This window comes from Ailuropoda melanoleuca, chromosome 1 (assembly GCF_002007445.2).
Source record: "Ailuropoda melanoleuca isolate Jingjing chromosome 1, ASM200744v2, whole genome shotgun sequence".
In the NCBI taxonomy this organism is placed as follows: Eukaryota; Metazoa; Chordata; class Mammalia; order Carnivora; family Ursidae; genus Ailuropoda; species Ailuropoda melanoleuca.
In genome coordinates this window covers 171778222-171799608 of record NC_048218.1, presented here as the reverse complement: position 1 = coordinate 171799608, position 21387 = coordinate 171778222, and the positions used below count along the sequence as shown (strand labels likewise).

At 48.2% G+C, this 21387-nt stretch overlaps 1 protein-coding gene across 1 annotated transcript in view; it reads right to left on the bottom strand.

Moving 5' to 3' along the window:
- Positions 1-18906, bottom strand: part of EEPD1 (endonuclease/exonuclease/phosphatase family domain containing 1) — a 158436-nt gene extending 139530 nt beyond the window's left edge. Inside the window, exons 1-2 of the mRNA XM_034670469.1 lie at positions 18705-18906; positions 10932-11064 (exon numbers count right to left, since the gene is read on the bottom strand). The gene's annotated coding sequence lies outside the window, so the exon portion shown is untranslated. The remainder of the gene's footprint in view (positions 1-10931; positions 11065-18704) is intronic.
- Positions 18907-21387: the final 2481 nt, after the last annotated feature.

Genomic DNA, 21387 nt, shown 5'->3' with positions numbered 1-21387 from the left:
GGGGTAGTCTGTGGGGGTGGGGAGGGGGAAGGAAGAGGTACATGGGAACGCAGTACCTATTTTCTGTTCAACTTCTAAGTAAACCTAAAACTTTTCTAAAAAATAAATCTGGTATTAAAGAAAAATCTCAGCAGATGTTTTACAGAAATTAATGTGCTAATTCTAAAATTTAGTGGAAATTCAAGGAACCTAGATTTGCCAGGACACTGGTAAAGAAAATTGAAGTTGGAGGACTTAATGCTGCCTGAGTCCCAGGCTGAGTGTAAAGCTACAATCCCAGGACAGTGTGGTCCGGGCATAGGTAGCGGGGCGCACAAGGGGAAGAGGACAAGGTGTGCGGAGGTGGACCCCCAGGTGCAGTCAAGGAACCCATGGAGGGAGAGGAGCATCTTTTCAACAGGTCGTACTGGAGCAACTGGACATACCCATAGAAACAAAGAACCTTGACCCCTACTGCATACCACACACACAAAGCACTTCAAGATGTGGGGTGGATCTCAACATAAGAGCCCAAACTAGAAAGCTGGAAGAAAACATAGCAGAATAAGGTTTCTTAAGACAGGACAGAAAAGCACTGATTAGAAAAGAAACAATCAGTAAATTGTCTTTCCTCAAAATTAAAGACTTCTTATCAAGGAGCACTCTTAGGGAAATGAGAAACAACCCTTAGGCTAGAGGAAAATATTTTATATTTGTATATAAATTATATGCATCTATGCCTGTATGCATATGCATATACATGTGTATACACATGAACACACACAGGTGACCTGGCGAAGGACTCATATCCAGAATCTACGGCCAGGTCCACCAAGTGATGATCAAACGAGAAACAGGACAAGAAGCCTGTTGCTGGGAAGGGACCATCCCCATAGCAGGCATCCTGCCCACCCACCACTGCAGGGGCTGCTGGCCCCTTCCTTAGTCACAGCAACTGTTTGGGGGGATTCACATGTGTTTACAGAAGCCCAGTGACACTCCCAAACTCAGGGGGCCTGACTGAGCTTTCAGGGGCCTTGTGGCCTGGGGGAAGTCACTGCTGTCCACCTTCCTGTCTGAAAATGAAGCGTCAGGCCACTGATCTGTAAGGGTCCGTTCTGCTCTGACCCCTCAGTAACGCCATGGTTGGGGATCCATCTGACCCGACTGTCCTGTACAATAACAGGATGGAGAGGGGGTTGTCTTCCCATCAATGATTTCCACTTCAGGCTGTGCATCCTGCTTGTGAAGTTGCTTGCTTAATACAGTTTCCAGAATAAACCTTTGCTTAGATCCCACATTACATGACCTAATAGTAACAAAAATAGCTACTCTAATAAAAGGTACTTTCCTGACCTCAAATCAACTCTGAATAGCATCAGGTGTAACTAGTCACATTTTACGGATTGGAAAAAATGAGGCTTAGAGAGGTTAAGCCACTTGCCCGTGATCACACCGCAAATACTGGCAGAGCCGGCCTTCAAACTCAGGTTTTTCTAACCCCAAGAGTTTTCTATACTCCGACGAAGAGAGCAGTGTTTATTTGCTTTTAAAGAGTTCTACTTCTTTAATGCAGAGACCACCTATCAGGAGGGCCTGCTGAGGTGAATGAGTCTGATTCAGGACATCTCCGATTCCTTGACCCATGGGAAAACAGCATGGAACCAGTAGGGAGAGGTGGGGGAGGAATTCATCCCTGCTCAGAGGACCTCTGTGAAGCTTGAAGCAATTCCCAATATAGTTCTTCTGAAACTACCAATAATTAGGGTACCTAACACTAACGCATACGATGTCTGAGCACTACAGTAATCCCATGAAATAGATGTGATTTTGCAAAATTCTCACAACCTCAGGAGGCAGGTCCTATTGTTACCCCTACTTGGCAGATAAGGTAGCTGAGACATGGAGCGGTTAAGGCCTTGCCCCACAGTAGCGGCCCTGTAAGTGCGGGAGTGGATGGGTTCCAGAACCCCATCCCATTATTCCATTTTAGTCCCTGTTCAGCCCCATCACCATCTGATTTATGTGTTTATTTTCTGTGTTTTTCTTCCTATCCTGTTAGACTTTAGTATCATAAGGGTAGGGAAATACCCCTCTTTTTTTTTTTTTTTTAGATTATTTATTTGAGAGAGAGAGAGTGCATGAGCACAAGTTGGGGGGGGGGGAGCAGAAGGAGAGGGAGAAGCAGACTTCCCGCTGAGCAGGGAGCCCAATGCGGGGCTGGATCCCAGGACCCTGGGGTCATGACCTGAGCCGAAGGCAGATGTTTAACTGACTGAGCCACCCAGGCATCCCAGGAACTAAGCCCTCTTGTTCACATCTGTAAACCAAGCTACTTGAGACACTGTAGGTGCTCCAACAGCAGTTTTTGAATAAATGAACATGAAGCATTACATTGCTTCCTCTTAGGTTCTGGGTTCATTTCTTCTAACAGAAAAAGGAGGAGCCTAATTCATAGGAACCTGGCAGATCACTGAGGCAGGGTTTTCATGGGAGGTGACGTGTTTCCAGAACTTGGTGGAGAGTTCTAGATGAGTTTGTGGAGATGAGGGGAAGTTCCTCTTCCCCTCCTTTTGTCTGCCCCTGGTCCCACCCCACTTCCTTTTCCAGGTTCCTGCAGTGCTGGTCAGGATGGAGACACCCCTCGCCCCAGCCATCACCAGGGCATAACCCCTAGTGAGCCAAACACCACTTTCCTTTCTAGAGAAAATCTGTGAATCTGTCCCTGCTCTTCTTCCCACGTGTGGCCTGTGCTGTGAAAGCAACAGGGAAGAGGCCCACGCTGAGACACAGAAAGGCCTAGAGCTCATTCATTTATTTTTAAAGTGAAAGTAAAAATGGGGGCACCTGGGTGGCTCAGTCGGTTAAGCGTCTGCCTTCAGCTCAGGTCATGATTCCGGGATCCTGGAATCGAGTCCCGCATTGGGCTCCCTGCTCAGCGAGGAGTCTGCTTCTCCCTCTCCCTCTGCTCCTCTCCCCGGCCCCACTTTCTTTCTCTCTAATACATAAATAAAATCTTTTAAAAATAATAAAAAATAATAATAAAGTGAAAGTAAAAATGTTCCGTTTCCAGGACTGTCACTGAGGGCTATGATTAGCTGGTAATAGACAGCAAGGTATGCAAATAAAAACAATTTTAAACACTCTTCACAATTCAGTGTTCAAAAAGTTCTAGAATGTGGCTATCCACCAGATTGAGGGAAGAGCTCAGAACTCATTCAGGATCACTGGCAATGAATTATAATTCACATTTTCAAAATCTTAATGTTTCACTTACTATCATGCTGAGGAGAAAAATCAGTTGGTGCCTTTATGTGTCCACTTTGTCTCGGTCATCGTTATATGAAATCTGTTCGCTTTCGTGCACGAAGAATCCCTTGGTTTTACTGAAAATACATTCGCACTGCATGGAAGATCTCTGGTGGTGGTCGGTTCCCTTGCTGGCAGCAGTGAGCCATGCCCCCCCACCCGTCCTCCCCCAGCATCCGTGCCCCTGTGTGGTCCTCTCCCTTGAGCGTGGACTAGATGTGTGACTGACTTGAACCACGGCAGCGGTGCTGTGCCAGTTCTGGGACTAGGCTGTCAAGAGTCCCAGCAGCTTCTGCTTTTGGGCTTTGGGAGCCCTGGGCCGCCATCTACGAAGTCTGGTTAGCCATGTATGGAGGGAGAGTCCCTGGGACACGGAGAGAGAGAAAAGCCCACCTGTCTTGTGTTGACACACCCACTGGCTCCATGTGTCACCCGAGGGAGCCCTGGCCAGCCAGCAGACGAGCCACACGACAGACCCCGGCCCCGACTGTAGAATCAAGATGAAAGAGTGGCTGTTTCATGACACTAATTTTCCGGGTAGCTTATTATGCATCAGCTGATCATCAAAACATTTTCTGAAAGCAAAGCTCCTCAATCTTGGCTGCACTTCACCACGTGGAAATCCAAAAGTGCCATGCCCCAAGGTCCCAGCCCTTCTGAGGCTCTGATTTGATTGGTCTTGTGTGAAACTCCATTTTATGTGTATAGCTTGAAATTTTATTTTTAAAACCAATACACAGCATGAGTGGATACAAAAAGATGTGATACAGTGGAATATTACTCAGTCATAAGAAGGAATGGATTCCTTGTACACGCTACCCTGTGTAGAAACTTCCCAAATATGCCCGGTGAGAGGAGCCCATCACAAAAGACTGCAAATGGGGTGATTCCAGCTACACAAAACACCCAGCACAGGTGGAGCCATAGAGACGAAAGCAGATTGGTGGTTGCCAGGGACTGGGGTTGGGAGAAATGGGGAGTGATGGCTCTGGGGGGCGGTGAAAATGTTTTGAAAGTAGGCAGAGGTGGGGGTTGCCCGACGTTATGGAAGTACCAAATGCCACTACATCGTCCACGTTAAAATGAACGGGGAAAAGGTTAATTTTACGTTATGTGAATTTCACTTTGTTAAAAAAGAAGAAGAGGGAGAGAGAGAGAATGTTGGAGTAAAGCAGCAGGGGAGGGACTGGACACTCTTGCTGGGTTGCGAGGTGGAGGAAGGTGCTGCCAGCCGAGGGATGGGTGCTCCCCTGGCACCTCCGAAAAGGAACGCAGCCCTGCCAGCACCTCGACTGCAGCCCAGAGAGACCTGTGTTGGAACTGTAACTACAGGACTGTAACATGATACATTTGTATTGTTTCAAGGCACAGAACACAAACATACATCCACACACACACATACCACACACACTAATATTAGCTTTTCTTTCTTCGAAAAAGTTTTTCTTTTTGGATCTATCAGTTCTAAGTTTTCCTATATATACAAGGTCACGTAATCACCACAGAACAGTTCACCACGCCCAAAACTCCCTGTGCTCCCCCTCTGCCGTCACGCATTCGCCACCCCTGCTCCCTGGCAACCACGGATTCATTCCCCACTGCTCTATGTTTTTCCTTTTCCAGAACATCGTTGCCTTGTTCCAAATCTCGGGGGGGAGCATTCCTTTAGTATTTACTTTTAAAATGTTATTTATTTATTTGACAGGGAGAGAGCGAGAGCACATGAGCATGCACAGCACGGCAAGCAGCAGGCAGAGGGAGAGGGAGAAGCAGACTCCACGCTGAGCAGGGAGCCCTATGCAGGACTCAATCCCAGGACGCTGGGATCATGACCTGTCCTGAAGGCAGATGCTTAACCAACTGAGCCACCCGGGCATCCCCTTAGTATTTATTTTTGAGATCTGTTGGTGCTACGTTCTGTTGTCCTTCATTGAGGGTCTTTATTTCACCTTTATTCCTGAAGTGTGTTTTCTCCAGATAGAGAATTCTGGGTGGACAGTTCTTCTCTTTCAGCAGTTTAAAACTATTGTTCCATTTCCTTCTGGCCTCCATTGTTTTATATGCGAAATCCACAATAATACAGATTGATGTATCCCTCTGTATAAAGTGCCATTTGTCTCTGGCTGCTTTTAAGGTTTTCTTTGTCTTATATTTTAGCAGTTTGATTATGCTGCTTAGGGGTGTGGATTCCTTTGGGTTTATCTTATTTGACATTCACTGAGCTGTTTGAATCTATAAGTTTATGTCTTTCACCAAATCTGAGAAGTTCTTACCCCTTAGTTCTTCAAATACTTCTTTTTGCACCGTACTCCATTTCCTCTCTGGGACTCTGACAAGATGTTAGATTTCTGGGTATTACTCCATATATCTTCAAGCCTCTGCTCATTGTTTTTCTATTTTTTTCTCTTTGTTTCCACACTGGGTAATTTCTACTGATCTGTCAAGGTTGTTGACTCCTCTCTATTTTGCTATTGATCCCATTCACTGAATTTTTTATTTCAGTTATTGCATCGTTCAGTTCCAAACAAAAGAATTCCATTTAGTTCTTCTATCTTCTATTTCTTTGCTTATATATATTTTTTATCTTTCCGTTCCTTTCAAGAGAATAGCCCTTACTTCTTCGAGCATAGTTACAGTGGCTGCTTTAGCAACTTCGATCATTTCCACATGCGTGTCCTCTTACAGTGGGTATCTCTTGATCGTCCTTTCCCTCATCAGTTGGTATTTCTCTTGTTCCTCATACGCTGAGTAGCTTCAGATTATATCCCGGTCATTTTGAATACTACGTTACGAGAATCTATGTCTTGTTTAAATCCTAAAGAGAATGCTGGATCTTGTTTTGTTTTATGTTAGCAGGCAGTTAGATCTGGCTAAGCTGCAGCCTCAAGTCCTTACCTGCCTTCTGTGGCCTGTGGTTCCAATGTCAGTTCAGTTTTCAAAGACTTTGTAGAGCTGTGTGGATCTGTTCTCTGTTTGTCACCCAGTGGCCATTTGGGGGCCTGGGTGATGCTTTAATCCACAGTTCAGTTCTCAAAGCACACAGAGCTTAGACATAAGCCCAGGAATCCATATGGGGCTTCTCTCTTAAGTGCTGTCCTTTCTGAGGTCATCCTGACACTCTCACTCCCTGTGGCCCTCTGGCCAGAGAGCTGGGGCATTAGTTTCCCTGCTATCTTGGGCACTCCCCAGAGTGTGTCTGAGTATGGGGTCAGCAGTGGAAGGCAGGGAGAGAAAAAGAGCAAGGGAATTTTGTCCTACCCCTCTGGGAACATAGCTTCTGTGGTCAGAAGGAAGATTTTCCTCTCTCAGAGCCGTAGGCCTTCTTGTCTGTTGTCACTGCCTCTACTGCTGCTATGGGATTAGCTGCGGGTCCAGGTGGGAGAATGGAAGGAACCAACCAGGGGCTCTCCCCACTTTCTCTGACTCCCAGGAGTCCCCTTTCCCACTCCTTGAGCCAGAAAGCGAGGGTTCCTTTAATAGTGCATTCTGTTTGCATCTGGTATGCATTGTCAGTTCTCAGGCTGCCTAGGAGTTGAGAGGTCAGATGGTCCAAAGGAGAGAAACTGGGAGACTCAACATGCATTTGGTGACATTTCAAATTCTGATATCCTTCCCCAATCCACCTGCTCCTTCTCCCTTTTATTTGGCCTCAGATAGCTGCTCCACCCTGTCTGTCCAGGACCTACTGTTGCATTCAGTGGGAGAGACATGGTGGAGTATGCTTATTCCATCTTGCTTAGAACAAGAACCCCAATATATATATATATTTTTTTCAAAGATTTATTTATTTTAGAGAGAGAGCATGTGCACATGCATGGTAAGGAGGGGCAGAGGGAGAGGGGGTGAGAGAATCTCAAGCAGACTCCTTGCTGCGCATGGAGCCCGACGTGGGGCTGGATCTCACAACCCTGAGATCATGACCTGAGCCAAAATCAGGATTTGGACGCTCCATTGACTGAGCCACCCAGGCACCCCACCCCCCCAAATATATTTTTTGATCCAATTCTACATAAAATGAAGAAGCCTTGCTTAATTAAATAGCAGCCACCACACCCAAAACTAATTGCCAGTATTGCCTCCACGTGGCCTCTTCTAGCTGCATTCTTCCTTCTGGATTGGGCCTTCTGGCCACCTTAGGGGTAGGCTGAGGCACACTCTGCCCTGATAGGGTGCTGCTGAGGCTGGGAAACTTGCCACGGGTGACCACAGGCATCGATTCCCTCTTCTGTAAAATGGGCAACTACGGTGCCCACTTTGTTGTGCCACTAGGTCAAGATTATGCATGCAGTATGCTTTACCCAGTAGCTGGGTAAAAGAGGTGCTCAGAAAATAACCATTTTTATTTGTTTCTCCCACATGTGTGGGCTCAGCTGAACCAGCACAGAGTTCCCCTTGAATCTCCAAGGACTGGCAGGTCTCAGGGACCAGACTCCATTTTTAGTGATAATTGGATGCTTGTTATCACCTAAGATCTGACTTGACAGCTATTTAACACTTTACCCAGAAAAAACAAGCAGCTGTGTCTTGGTGGCAGTCAGATGGTCAACACATCAAAATTAGTTGGCACGACCCAGTACTTTACCTACAGTCAAGTTTTAGAGACCTCATCTTCTTTAAACAATTCCATTAAAATGTTTTTCTCTCAATTTCTGTGAAGAGGCAGGGAAAAAAGATAATATATATTTTCTTCTAGCATTTTACTATAATGTGTGAAGTCACACTTAAAAGCAGCTTCCACACATTTGGCAACGGTTTAGGGACAGTGCGAGCAATGGGGAGGAGTAATGTCCCCACTGCAGAGGTGGGAGCCAGTGACTGGTCAGTAATATTCCACTGCCTTCCCTGGGAAGCCCAGCAGGGACTGTGGCAGGAGAGAAGGAAGAGGGGCGTGTGAAAGGGAACGGAGCCAGGCAACTGCACCGCAGGGCCCCCATTGCTTTGGACTCATCTATAGTCTCTATGCTGTTAGTTCTCCCTAGGAAACTTCAGGCGCGTGGGTCTAGAAATGAACCAAAGCCAAAGGAGTATCAGAGCCAGGCTGATTGAGATGTGGCATTAGGAAGGGTGGTGACTTCAGATCAATCTGTTATTAGTAGTTACTGCTCTTGGCAAGTTGTTCCACTTGTCTGAGCCTTGAGTTCTTTACTTGCGGAGGAGGGAAAAAACCATCCCCCTCTTATGACTTGGGGGGTGGAGGAGAAGGCAGAGATTAAATGAGATCGTATGTATGGCACAGCCATGGGGGACTTGGGGCCCAGGGAACCTTGATAGCGGTGCTTTCTTTTTACAGCACAGATGTCCCATGGGACCTATCTACCTCCAAGATCTAGGAGAGCCTCTCTAGGAGAGAAGATCCCAAATCCCCAACCTGCCTACTACCAATGGGGGGCTTTCAGCAATATCCTGGGCATCAAGTTTCTTGCTTCCACTCCATTATACCCTCCTCAGTTTTTAAATCTAACCCAGATGTGGAACTCAGCTCCAGATGCCTTCCCTCCCTCTCCCTATCTCTCTCTCTCTCTCTCTCACCATCCCTCAAGGCCATGTGTGTGGTCCAAAGGTACTGATGCCTTGGGGATATAGAGGGAATTTACATCATAAAAACATAGTAGTACAAAACAGGCTGTAGACAGCTTGGTTTGTTGGGGGTTTTTGTCCTTCAGATATTTCTGCCCATCCTCCTCTCCCCTTCCCCCCCATTCCATCTGGCCCCACTAGCACACTGCTCTTACCCTGTTGGGCTCGCACCACCTCTCTGTGGCCTCCTCCCAATTCAGACCCAGGGCTCTCACTTTCCACATCTAAAGGCTCACTGAGTTATTCTCCTAAAGACATGTGGCTCTTTCTCAAAGGCCTCTGGGACCAGCTGGTAGAACACAATCCATCTGTTTTGCTCTGCAATCTCCCCTCTGCCAGTGTTTGAGGGTGGTGGCATCAATAGTCTATCCCTCTCCAGGAGCGCATGGCCCATGTGCATCTCCATTACCGCCGTATTCTCGACGTCCTGCACCGCTCCTGGCACCAAACATGCCCGGATAAACACGACCTAGCCGGCTGATGGCATACATCATTTTGTGATGCAAATTAGAAAACCAGTCTTTCTAGAACAGTGGCACTCCTGTCACCACCACCATTACAGGTCATGGGATGTTACTACCAATTTGGGCCACACCGAACTGATCTGGGTTAGAATGCCAGTTCACTCATGGCCCAGTGTTTGGCCTTGGGCAAGTCACTTCACCAACCTGACTCTCCATTTCGTGGCCTTTAAAACTGGAGTGATAATCACTATACCCCAAGCCAAATTCACTGTGAAGCCACTGAAGTGAAACAGGTAGGTGACGCTCACTTCTAAATAAATATCTGCTTTTGTACCTAATTTTTGTGTTGGCAAATCTGTGTTCATTTTAAAAAGGCTCCCCCAATTGTATACAAGTTGGGCACCATGAACCTGGCTCCTGGTTGGTGTGGTGAGAATGTGAGAGCATGTCAAGCTCGCTCTGGAGGGCTCCAGGAATGGAAGGAAGCCTTGTGACCGGGGCAGGGTGGGGACACTGGAACGTGTCTCACAAGCACCCCTCCCCCACTGACGGGCCCCACAGACTTGGGCAAAAGGTCAGCTTCTTCCAGCCAGAGACTGACCCATCCTTTTCTGGGGGTGTCAGGGAAGGAAACTTGAGACTCATGCAGGTGACCTGGCAGCACCCCCTTGCTCAGACCCCTGTCTGCTCCCCTCTGGATGCCATGGTGGTGTCGAAGGTGAGGGAATGTTCCAGCTGGGGCCCCCACACCTTCCCCAACTCAGCAAAGGCACTGTTCCGGCCACATGAGACATGGCCCTCCTGTCATTTAGTCCTGCGTTCTGTTTCCTGACCCTCAGGTACGCAGAATCAGATTATGGAAGAATCACCACCCTTTGTTCATGACAAGCTGTTGTCATTGGTCCACGTCTGACCTCCTGTTGCTTCGTTAGGCTTTTTGTTTTACTTTTTAATGTAATAGGGACTGAAAAACCATCACTCAAAACCAAAGCTAGAACCGTGACAGAAACTTACAGCCTATGCTGTGTGCCCCACCCCCACCTATTTTCAAACACGGAAGTCCAACCCCATCATACCACACCTGCTTCGAGGCCTCTGCGGTCCTTCTCACCACCTCAGCACCACCCCAGGGAAGCTGGCTGAGGGGTGGCAGGGCAGGGTTGGGCCAGACCAGACAAGGCTCCCTTCTCACGGAGGAAGGAGAATGGCTAGAGTTGTGCATCCAGAAATTTCTATTCACCTTCATGAACCCAAGAATCCCATCCCCCTCAGGACTGTTAATTGTGTCTGACATCAAGTAGGGGCACTGGCTGGATAGAACAAGGCCCAGGAATTTTCTGTTCCCTGAAAAGCTGGCCGCAGACATTAGTCTTCTGTGTAAACGCAGGAGTTCCTCCCCTGTGAGCTTGCTCTGAGAGAGCTCATGGCCAACAGCCTATGATGGTGACCCCAAGCCACCTCATCTAGCTGGAGGCTAACAACCTCAAGCCAGACAAGCCACATTCTCTCTAATCCTTCCCCCTTTCGTCTCCACCCCAAGACGTACTAATTCCTTTAGAATAAATCAAAATGAGAAGAAAGGCTCAGCCAGGTAGAACTTACCTGCTTGAAAATGCCTCGGATTTCTTCTATTTTGGAAAGCTTTGTTTCCCCCTCCTTTGGTACTGTCTATATTAAAAGAATCCTCTTGATAACAAAGGGCTTTCGGGTCAATCTTCAACCTAAGTTAGATTTCCTATACAAGGGCAAAAACAAGCAGATCAGTGTGGTTCATTTAATTGAGACTTTACAAAGTCTCTTCGTGTGGTCCATTTCGGTCTAGGAATGGAATAATTCAGTAGTGAAATGGCGTATTGCAGCAACCAGGGCAGGCGTGAGGTCAAAATACAAGAAGGACCACAAAATCAATTATTTCCTCTCCAAAGGGCCTTTTCCAGGTTATTCTCAGGCGAGAAGTTTTTACCAGCACAAGTCTAAAGACAAGAAAATTCCTCCCAGAGATGTAGCACGACTCAGACAGATAGGGCGATCAGGTTAAGTGAGCATCACAGCGTCCTGGGCAGCCCACATCTCAGCATCTACACCTGCACAGACCCATGCAGTAGCATGTAGCAACCAGGAGAGCTGGGCTCCTGGTCACAGGGCCTAGAAACATGAACTTTGAGCAGTTGTAGCCAGAGAGAAAGAGACCCCTTTCCTAATCTAGTTGAAGCCCTTATGGAAGGGGAGAGCCATCCAGGGCAGACTGGAGGGCGACAAGGAAGTGTGTGGGTACAGAAGATCGATAGAGAATGAGAGAAGACACTGTCAACCAGAAGGGGCTGAAACATCTGCCACAGCTCCATCTGGCCGCGGCTTCACCAGCCATTAGTGGGATGGCCTTGGAAGTGAATATGGGAGACACACTCTATATTTATTTGCCCTTGGTGCCTTCCCACTGAAGTTAATTATTCAATAGTTTATTCTGTAGCATGTGATTGGCCACAGGAGTGTAACTTAATCAGGGTTATCCTATATACAGTTTTGCCTAATTTGAAAGCCCATTCTTCCCTTGGGCAGGGAATCTCTGGGCCTGTGGTGGGTAACTGGGAGATTGGGTCATCTGTGGGTGACATGAGAAGGCAGATGACATGAGCATTGAGTGTCTACCTGTTGGCTTCACCTGGATATTGTTCTAGACCCAGTATGCTGCCAGGCATTGCAGACAAACCACTATCACTGCGGCTTCTGCATAGCTGTGAGCAGAAGGGAGAAGTGGATTTTGAACCGCAGATGACTTATTTTCCAGGTCAACTTTGGGACGCCAGTCATTTCATTTCCAGGACCATCTGCCTAGAGCAGGGGAGGGTGGCTTGCCGTGGGGGAGGGGATCTGTGCCCCCTCTGTAGAGGAACGTCCTGCAGACCGCTGACAGTCTGCATTTGGGAATGTTCACGGCACCTGCACAAGTGAATGCCCATTTGTATTCAGATTCAAGGAAAGGACAGTAATAGATGCTCAATCAAACGTTAGCGGCATCAGAGCATGAGGCTCATGCTGAGTAGGGGCCTCAAGCCAATGAGCCTCATCAGTGCAGAAGGACAGTGGGAGCAACCACAGAAAGGCGGGCGTTGAGGGCTCCAGTGGTGGGGAAAGAAATAGGGCATTTTTGGTTACAGCCGCATTTTCGTGTGAACGGTTAATGAAATGTGACGTGGACACTTGAATAGGATAGGACTGAAAAGCAAACTGGCTGACAGAAGAACAATGTGGACAATTTTGCAAAAGAATTTTTAAATTGTTTGTATTCGTTTCCTTTTGCTGCTATAATGAATTACCACATGTGCAATAGCTTAAACCAACACCAATTTATCTTAGTTTTGGAAGTCAGACATCTGAGATGGTGCTTAAAATCAAGGGGCCAGCAGGGCTGCATTCCTTCTAGAGGCTCAAGGGGAGAATTTGCTTCCTTATCTTTTCCAGTTTCTAGAGGTGGGCTTGTGGCCCTTTCCACCATCTTCAAAGCCAGCAGGGTGCTATCTTCAAGCCTCAATCACTCTCTCTCTCTCTCTCTGTACACACACACCCTGCTTCCATCCCTCCACCTCTGCCTAACCGTCGCAATGACTCCTACAATTACAATAGGCCCACCCAGATAATCCGCAATAATCTCCCCACCACACTGCATCTACAAAGTCTCTGTCACCATGTAAGGTAACATATCCCCAGGCTCGGGCAATTAGGATGCGAACAACCACCATGGGGGCTGAGGGCTTTATTCTCTCTACCACCATGTTGTCAATGGTGAGTCTTAACAAAGAACTTATTTTTGTAATAAGTTTAGATTTACAGAAAAGTTGTTAAGGTAATACAGCCTCGTACGTCTTTCAGAAACATTTCTTCATCTCTGTTTAGGCTGTACCAGTGTTTCTGCGTTGAAAAATAGTTGGAAACAAATGAGCCATCTGTGAGAATGCTTCGTGTTCTTTGGGAAAAGAAAGCGCTGTTTAGTGCAGGGTGTCTGTGACCCCCTGGCTGCCTTCAGAGGAAACCACACCACGTTCCTTGATGGGAGCTGCCAGCTTTGTCCACCCCCAGGGGCTTCCCGGGGCTGATTCCTCAGAGGACAGGGCCCATACCTCGTGACCATTACTGGCCATGCAGACGGTAAAGTTAAGACGACTTCTCTCTACCTGTTGGGAAACACATTCCACTCAGAAAATCCTTCTCTGTGTCACCTCCTTCCTGTTTCCTTCAATTGTTGCCTTACATGCTTCTGGGCATTTGCCACTGTAACTGGCTGGGCGGGTGGTACCTAGGAACCATTGCCAGGTAGCTCTCCTGAGTCATCTGTGCCTGTGTGGTGAGCCCACTGCCCTCAGGGACGCTTCCTGGGAGTCTTAGGGACACTGAGCTCCCTTCACTGGCTCCTGCCTAAGAATCGTCCCCTGCCGTGTGCTCTGGGACAGAGCTAACCCCGACGGTGATTTGAGGCTACTGATAGGCACGATGGCTTCCAAACCCAGGTGTGCATCAGAATCACCTGTCATGCTTGGCAAGAAATACACCACGAAATGACTCTGGAACGGCTTGTTGCACAAGAAAGCAAGGAATTACTCAAAGAGTGGTGAGAACATCTCAAAAGGACACAGACGCCAGATCGGATGTTTAATCTGGGACAAGTTGAGCATTGCAATGAATAGTGACAGTGATGCCTTATAAGGCATTGAATAAAAAAGAAGCCACCAGTCCATATAATTAGCTAAAGAAGTAAATAAATAAGAAAAGACTCTTGCTAATAATATATCTATCTATCTATCTATCTATCAATCAATCAATCAATCATCTCCCCCATGTCGGAGATTCACCCACTGAAATGCTGCTTCAATAGATCTAGAGTGGGGCCCAGCACTTCCAGGCATAGCAGTTCTAGAAAGGAGGACCTGAAGTATCGTCACGTCATTCATTCCCTCATCATCTGTTGAAACCCAGCATGTGTCAGGTGATGTACTTCGATGGGCTGCCAAAGGGTGAACACTTCCTGCCCTCCTGGAGCTTACGGGGGAGGTGCTACTTAGACATTTAAACAGCCACCTGGGAGGTGGGCTCTGGGGTCTCTCAGCATGGAAGAATGAAGATGTGGCCTGGTGGATGGGGAGAAAAGGGCATTCACCACCCAGGGAAAAGCAAAGGCGTGGAGGAGGGCAGGGCACCAGGGTGATCTTATTGTGCAGGCAGTGAGTGTCCTGCAGGCTTGGGACAGCGGAAAGCTGGGCACAACGCACATGGACTCTGGAGCGCAAGCCATGAGCAGGCACTGGCCTGGGCATGTTTCATCTTCGGAGCCACGTAATCGCCACCACGGTCACACTTTACATAGAAAGAAATGGCACGGCAAGACCGAGGGACTTTCCTAAGGTCACAGTGCTGGGACTCCAGAGCACACGCTTTTAACTCTTTGCTGTGCTTTCAGTCTTTGCTTTTGCATGGACCAGCAGGCTTGGCCTCAACTGGGAACTTGGTAGACATGCAGAATCTCAGGACAACTGCACTTGAACTTGATCCCCAGGACAGGCACATGCACCTGGAAGTCTGAAAAGTGCCAGTGTAGGTCGGTCTCTCTGGTCTCTACTAGAAGCAGGAATGGGATGGGGACAGTGGGTGGGCTGATAGCAAGGCCAGGTCCAGGTCTGTCATGGGGCTCTCATGAGGGGGGAGGGGACCGGCGGCTAAAGTGGCCTTCTCCCCGACGTGGGCTTTCTTTCTGTATCTTGACTGTAGGTTCCTTAGGAGTAGCCTGTGCTGCTGTCTTCAGCAGATCTAGCTTGGCGATGTCTCTCCATCTGCAGCCAACTCAGCGCTCTGTGGACGGCTCCCTCCCTCTGGACCTGGAGCCACAAGATTGCCCACAGCGTTGCACGAGTTCTGCAATTCCGACTCCTCCATCTGAGCGCTGGCCTCACGTCCGCAGGGATCTCTGCCCTCCTGCTGGCCTGTCCTGGGCCCAGCCTCTTCCCGCTGCCTCAGTCACCCCAGTGGCAGGTGTGAACCAAGCAGGTGATGCTGGCTGGCTGGAGGGAAGTGCATGCGGGGGCCCGCACAGTGACAGGCCATCCACTGCCTGTAGATGGCTGGACATGACTCAGCACCGGATAAAGAAAACCCCATGGCCACTGCTCCTGTCCTCATTTTGGCAAGAAAGAAAAAAAAAATGTATCCCAAAGTAACATCTACTATGGAATTGAGGATTTTCTGTTCTGGGAGTCTAGTCCAACCAAGAAGTCTTGATATGAATTTCTGTCAAATGATGGGCATATTTTCTCTGAGTTTCCACAATCATTGGCAACTTCTACACTATTAAGAACTCTATCTTAACCCCCAGGTGACCTCGGATCTGGGCTTTCGTTCTTGGCTGCGGTGCTGTTGGTGTTTTTGCCCATCAGTGTGCCCAGACGGATGCCGCTCTGCATTTCTTTTTCTGAGTTAGGATTTAAACCCTGAGGATTTGAGTGTGAACTAAAATGTATTTCCATTAAAGGCATTTCTATTGCCATAGGGGAAATACCGCCAAGTCATTCTGATATCCCCAGGACTCAATCATAATTAATATTAATAATAATTACTAACACTTATTGGTGTTCCCTCCCTAAAAATTTCTGTTGTCATTAACTTGCCCCCAATTCCCTAGGAAACAGGAGGGATCTGACTCTCCCGTTAGCACCCTTTAGTGTGTCTTTCCTCCCTTGAGTGTAGGGACTGTGGTTTTTATCTTGGAATCCCACTGGCCAAGCGGTCAGTTCCATGAATGGACACTCAGGCTGGTGTCCTGCACCTAGGAAAACAGACAGTGGAGCAAGCGGAGAGAGCGCTCTGGGGTGGGGTGGCATGACCCCCTTACCCATCCACACACTCCTATTATATGGACAGACGGGGAGCCAGTGGAAGGGAAGGAAATCACTGGAAATTAGGAGATGGATGTGGTGATTTTGCAGAATAAGGGATGAACAGGTTTCCTGGTAAGCCCCAGTCCTACCTCAGCACTGAAAAGATGAGCATCTGTAATCAAGGGAGTCAGGTGACACCCTGTGGGCAAGACTTGCAGAGACTAGGGGAGGAGGGTGTGTGCCTGGTGAACCATGACTCGGCGGGGGGGGGGGGGCTGTGCCCTGGCCCAATTCATCCATATTCCTGAACCCCCTGCCCACCCTTGACCACTGAGGCCCTGCCCCTGGCCATGTGGCCAACTTGTCTGTCCCATCCTTTCCCTCCTTCCTGGCGCACCTCTTCTCAATCACCCAGGTCTATGAGCAACATCAGTCTTCAGTCTCCAGGGCCCCTTTCCCTCTTAGTGACCCCATTAGACGTCTCCCACCTTGGAGCCCAGAGAACCTATTCTTGACCTCTCTGTGGCTCATGCTCCTTATCTGTAAAAGGGGTGAATTTTAACTGGAAGCATATGTTGAAGGCGTTTTGCTTCGTGCCTCAGAACATTACACAGCCAAGCCTGGAATTCTCGTTGTGTGGTTATTCCTACTGAGCGGGCTCAATGTCGGCCACAGGCAAGGCCAGGAAGGACGGCGGGAACCTGCCTACCTTCACGAAGAGCCTGGTTCAGGAACACGGAGCCAGGGTGAGTGGGTGGAGGGAAATGACGTCTGGGCCTTTCCGGGTCAGGGTGCCCTTTGCCTTTGGGGGAAAAAAAACTTTAACTTGGGGAGGATACCCAAAAAAGCAGGCTCTAGAACAAGGGAGGTGGGGTGCAAGAACTAAGGAAAATGTCCTTCAGCTAAACTCCCGTCCACAGTGGAGTGGAAACAGGGTTCCCCACGTGCTGGGAGGCTGAGGACATCCATCTGGCCTCTCTGTGCCTCACCTCAGATGGGAAAAAGTAGCATCCCTCTGTATTCTTTAAGGTCTCAACAACAAAAATTAAAACAAACTGCGATATACAAAAACTGCTTGGCACCCACTATTAGTGAAGAATTAAATCATTAGCTCAAGAATTAAAACGTGGTACCTGGTGCGCAGAATAGATATTCCACCTTCTTCTGCAGAAATTGAAACCTCACCCAGTGTCATAACAGTCAGCTGGGAAAGGAAAGGCTCAGTATGTTCCAAGGAGAGGAAGCAGGCGCCGTGAGCATTGTTAGTGATGGAGGAGATCCGTCACGCGCGAGACATGGCGTAGGCTTCCCAACCCACCCATACTGGGGGCTTTGCTGCACTCTGGGACTCTTGTCTCAGAAGGGCAAGACAAAGGGTTCTGGCTGTAAGCCTTGCCAGGTGAGAATGACTTTCACCGTGTGAGCTGCGTCTGTGACAGCATAGGGTTTTAAGGAACCGGCCCAGACACTGTTTTGTTTTGCATGGTTTTACACCGATCTTCATATGTTCTCTAGGGTTTGAAGCCCTCTCTGGGCGCTGGAAATCTAGGAGGTACGGGCTGGGCTGTTAACAGTGTTTCTGAAGGGAGAATCCCAGGACTTGGTAATTGACAAGTGGGCTCCCAGTCATCAGACATTTATTGCTGGAAACACAGATCTGGGCCTTGAGGGCCACCTGGCATTAGAGAGGACCCCTCCAGTGACATCATGGCTGGCACTGAAGTGCTCTAAGGATGCGTGGGCCTTACTGCCATTCCAGATTTCAAAGAATATTCCAGGCATCAACAGCTTTCATGTCATCAGATGTGGAGGAAGAAAGAGGGGATCCCATTTACAGAGTGCTTTACGGGCTAGATGTTGTCAATCTGTGGTCTGTATGCTTCACAGGAACAGCTTGAGATAGAGCTTATGTGTCCATTTCAGAGATAACGAAACTGAGCCTTACTCTGATGAAGTAAACTGGCCCAGTGTCTGAGGGCTTCCAGCCAGATCTGCCAGACTCCAAAACCCCTACCCTTTACGCTACATCACAATGGCTCCTGTACACAAGGGTGCCCCGTCAAGGGACCCCACAGGGGTTGGCTAACAATTCACCATCACGTGTGGGTGGGGGCTGTGGTCGACCACTTGTCCAACCCTGCAAACTTTGTGCCTAGCCCTGGAGAGGCTCCAACTGATACGTCCAATGTCAACCCCTGGTACCTGTGAATGTGACCTTGTTTGGCAATAGGGTCTTGGCAGGGATAATTAAGTTAAGGATCTTGAAATGAGATCATTCTGGATTTAGAGTGAGCCCTCAATCCAATGACGGGTGTCCTTGTAAGAGAAAGGAAGGGGAGATGTGACACAGAGAGACACAAGCAGCGGGCCACATGAAGGTGGGGTCAGAGATGGCTACAAGCCAGGGAATGCCAAGCATTGCCAGCAGCTACCAGAAGGTAAAGGTTCTCCTCAGAGGTTCTCCTCAGAAGGTTGACCCTCAGAGCCTCCAAGAGGAATCAACTCTGCTCACCTTGATTTCAGACTTGCAGCCTCCAGCACTTCGAGAGAATCAGTTTCTGTTGTTTTAAGCCATACAGGTTGCGGAACTTGTGAGAGCAGCCCCGGGACACTGACAGGCCTGATCTCCGTAGTAAGGGTCATATAAGCCATTTGTTATGTAATGTGCATCCTGTGTGTTCCAGGCACTGAGCTGAACAGGCACTAGCTCCCCTGAGCCTCTCACTCACTCTATCTGGAAAGAAACAGACACTCTGATAAGTCATCAGGTCCCAACTGCTCTGGTGCCTAGAGGGCCAAACTCTGCCCTAGGCAGTCAAGCCCCACACCCCACACAGTGATGAGTCGGTGTGTGGGGGTGGAGGGGGGTGGGGGCTGTGGTGGGAAACGCCTGCCCAGGGCACAGAAGTCACAGAGGCTCAGCCCTGGTCCGAAGGCTTGTACAGGCTCAAAGTGGGTCTCAGAGCCGTGCGGGACCACCGGCAGTATCTGACGCTTCCCCTCTGCCCTGTCCCCACTTAGTAGACCAGGGAGGTGCAATACTTTCTTTGAGGAACAGACCTCCCCCTGGCAGTCAGCAAGAGAGCCCAGCAGAGCTGGCTCCTCATTCCTCGTGTCTTGGAAATGCCCAGGGAGTGGGGGTTCCTCCTCTGCCACAGCCGGAAGGACTCCAGAGCAAGGTGCCACTCCTGCCCTTCCCTGCCAGGTTCATCTGGAGAGGATTTATACGAGCAGAAGAGCCCGTAAATATAATCTACAAGTCCACCATCCCTTATAGTGATTCCCAAATCCCAAAGGCTCAAAAAACCCAAAGTTTGGCAATTTTAATTTGGTAGCAAAAACCCGACTTAAATTCTTATACAATTCTTTATAATCTATATCTATGCCCCTCGAAGTGATATTTCACTGCAGAAATATTAGCATGATTCATTTCATGTGCCTTGCCCAGATGCTACCCGGTGTTATGTAATACAGGACATCACTACAATTCCTTAATAAAAATCTGGAAATTCTGAATTTTAATTTCTGATTTTGAAATATATCTGTCCCAAGGATTACAGGTTAGAGATTGGGGTTCTCTTCTATTTTCTCCAAGCCTGTCCTCTGCCTAAGAAGGATTAGATGCATGAGGGACAGACAGCAAAACCAGTCTCCCACTTCCAATGGAGGGGGTGAGTGTGGAGATGTTTAATTCTTGAAAAAAGGTTTAATTTGAATTTAAGGTTGCATTAAGGAAGAAAAGTAGAATTTTTCAAGTCAGGGAGACCTGGGTGTAAACTGAAGGTTAAAAGTTCATAAATCTAAGCAATAACATTTATAAAACATCTATTAAATGGGAACAATTGCACTTACGATGCAGGACGGTGTGGGTGGGAGTGTTAAAGGAGCATGTGTGAGGAAACTGCAGTAACTCCATAAACAGACCCCCCCCCAACCTCCTTAATGAAATTCCTCCCCCAAAGCTGGCCGAACTGCAAATTCTAAGAAAGAAAATTATATTCTTTCCAATTCTTAGCCACAGATATTTGACACTTGGAACCAAGAGATTAGTCTGACAGCGTCCTAATCAGGCTTTCCATTTGCCAACTGCCTCCCACTGAATTACCCTAGGACTTGAAGGGCCCTGCAGCCTCGGGGGCTCCCCCCCAGCATATCTGGGGACAGAGACCAAGGACAGCGGAGGCCACCCGAAGACTTGCAGCTGTTCCACTATTAAAGGAGGTATCTGTTTTCAATGTCTTTTGACCACGTTTAAGTCCCCAGGAGACTCTGGACAAAGGAATTTCTAGAGGACGCTGGACAGGGAGTGTGAAATTAAAAGACCCCCTGGATTTGCCGGGGGAGATTTCACAGAAGCCTGTCTCCTGACAGAGAAAGAGGGTCTAGGAAGTGATGCTGGAGGGAGAAAAGGACCTAGAACATATGTTTTGTTTTGCTCAGTTTCTTTCATTTTATTTGAAAATGTAGGGTCTTTTCCTTGATTTATATTATTGTCATTAAACCAATGGCCTCATCAAGCTAATCAATAAAAAATATTGGGGGTCTTTAATTGCGCAAGGGCTGGCAGGAGGTGCAGGTGATTAGAGCCCCCCACCCCCACCTCAGGCCCCTGCCCCTGCCAGATGACCCACTGTGCTTCACACTTTATATGGGATTGTGAACCTGACCTTGAGGACACTTGGTCTGGGAGAGGGGAGATTAATTTGTGTTTTATCCTGAAGCATACTTGCTGCCTACAAGTCTTGAAGTAATTTCGGGACCAGGACAAACTATTCCTATTCCCCTGGTTTCAAATGGGGGAAGTGGGGGCGCCTGGGTGGTTCAGTTGTTAAGCGTCTGCCTTCGGCTCGGGGCCTGATCCCAGGGTCCTGGGATCAAGCCCCGCATCAGGCTCCCTGCTCTGCTGTCTTCCTCTCCCACTCCCCCTGCTTGTGTTCCCTCTCTCGTTGGCCGTCTCTCTCTCTGTCAAATAAATAAATAAAATCTTCAAAAACAAAAACAAAAACCAAATGGGGGAGGTGAAGCTTCCTGATACTTATCTATCTTCAAGAGGTAATGCTGCAGCCAAGTTATAGGTCAGTCACGTTTGGACAACGATGGAAGGAAAAAGAACATTCTTACAGGCCAATAGTGCCCATTCTCCACTTTTTCTTCTGCCCCTCACACCTGATGCTAACAGGTATTCACATTTAGAG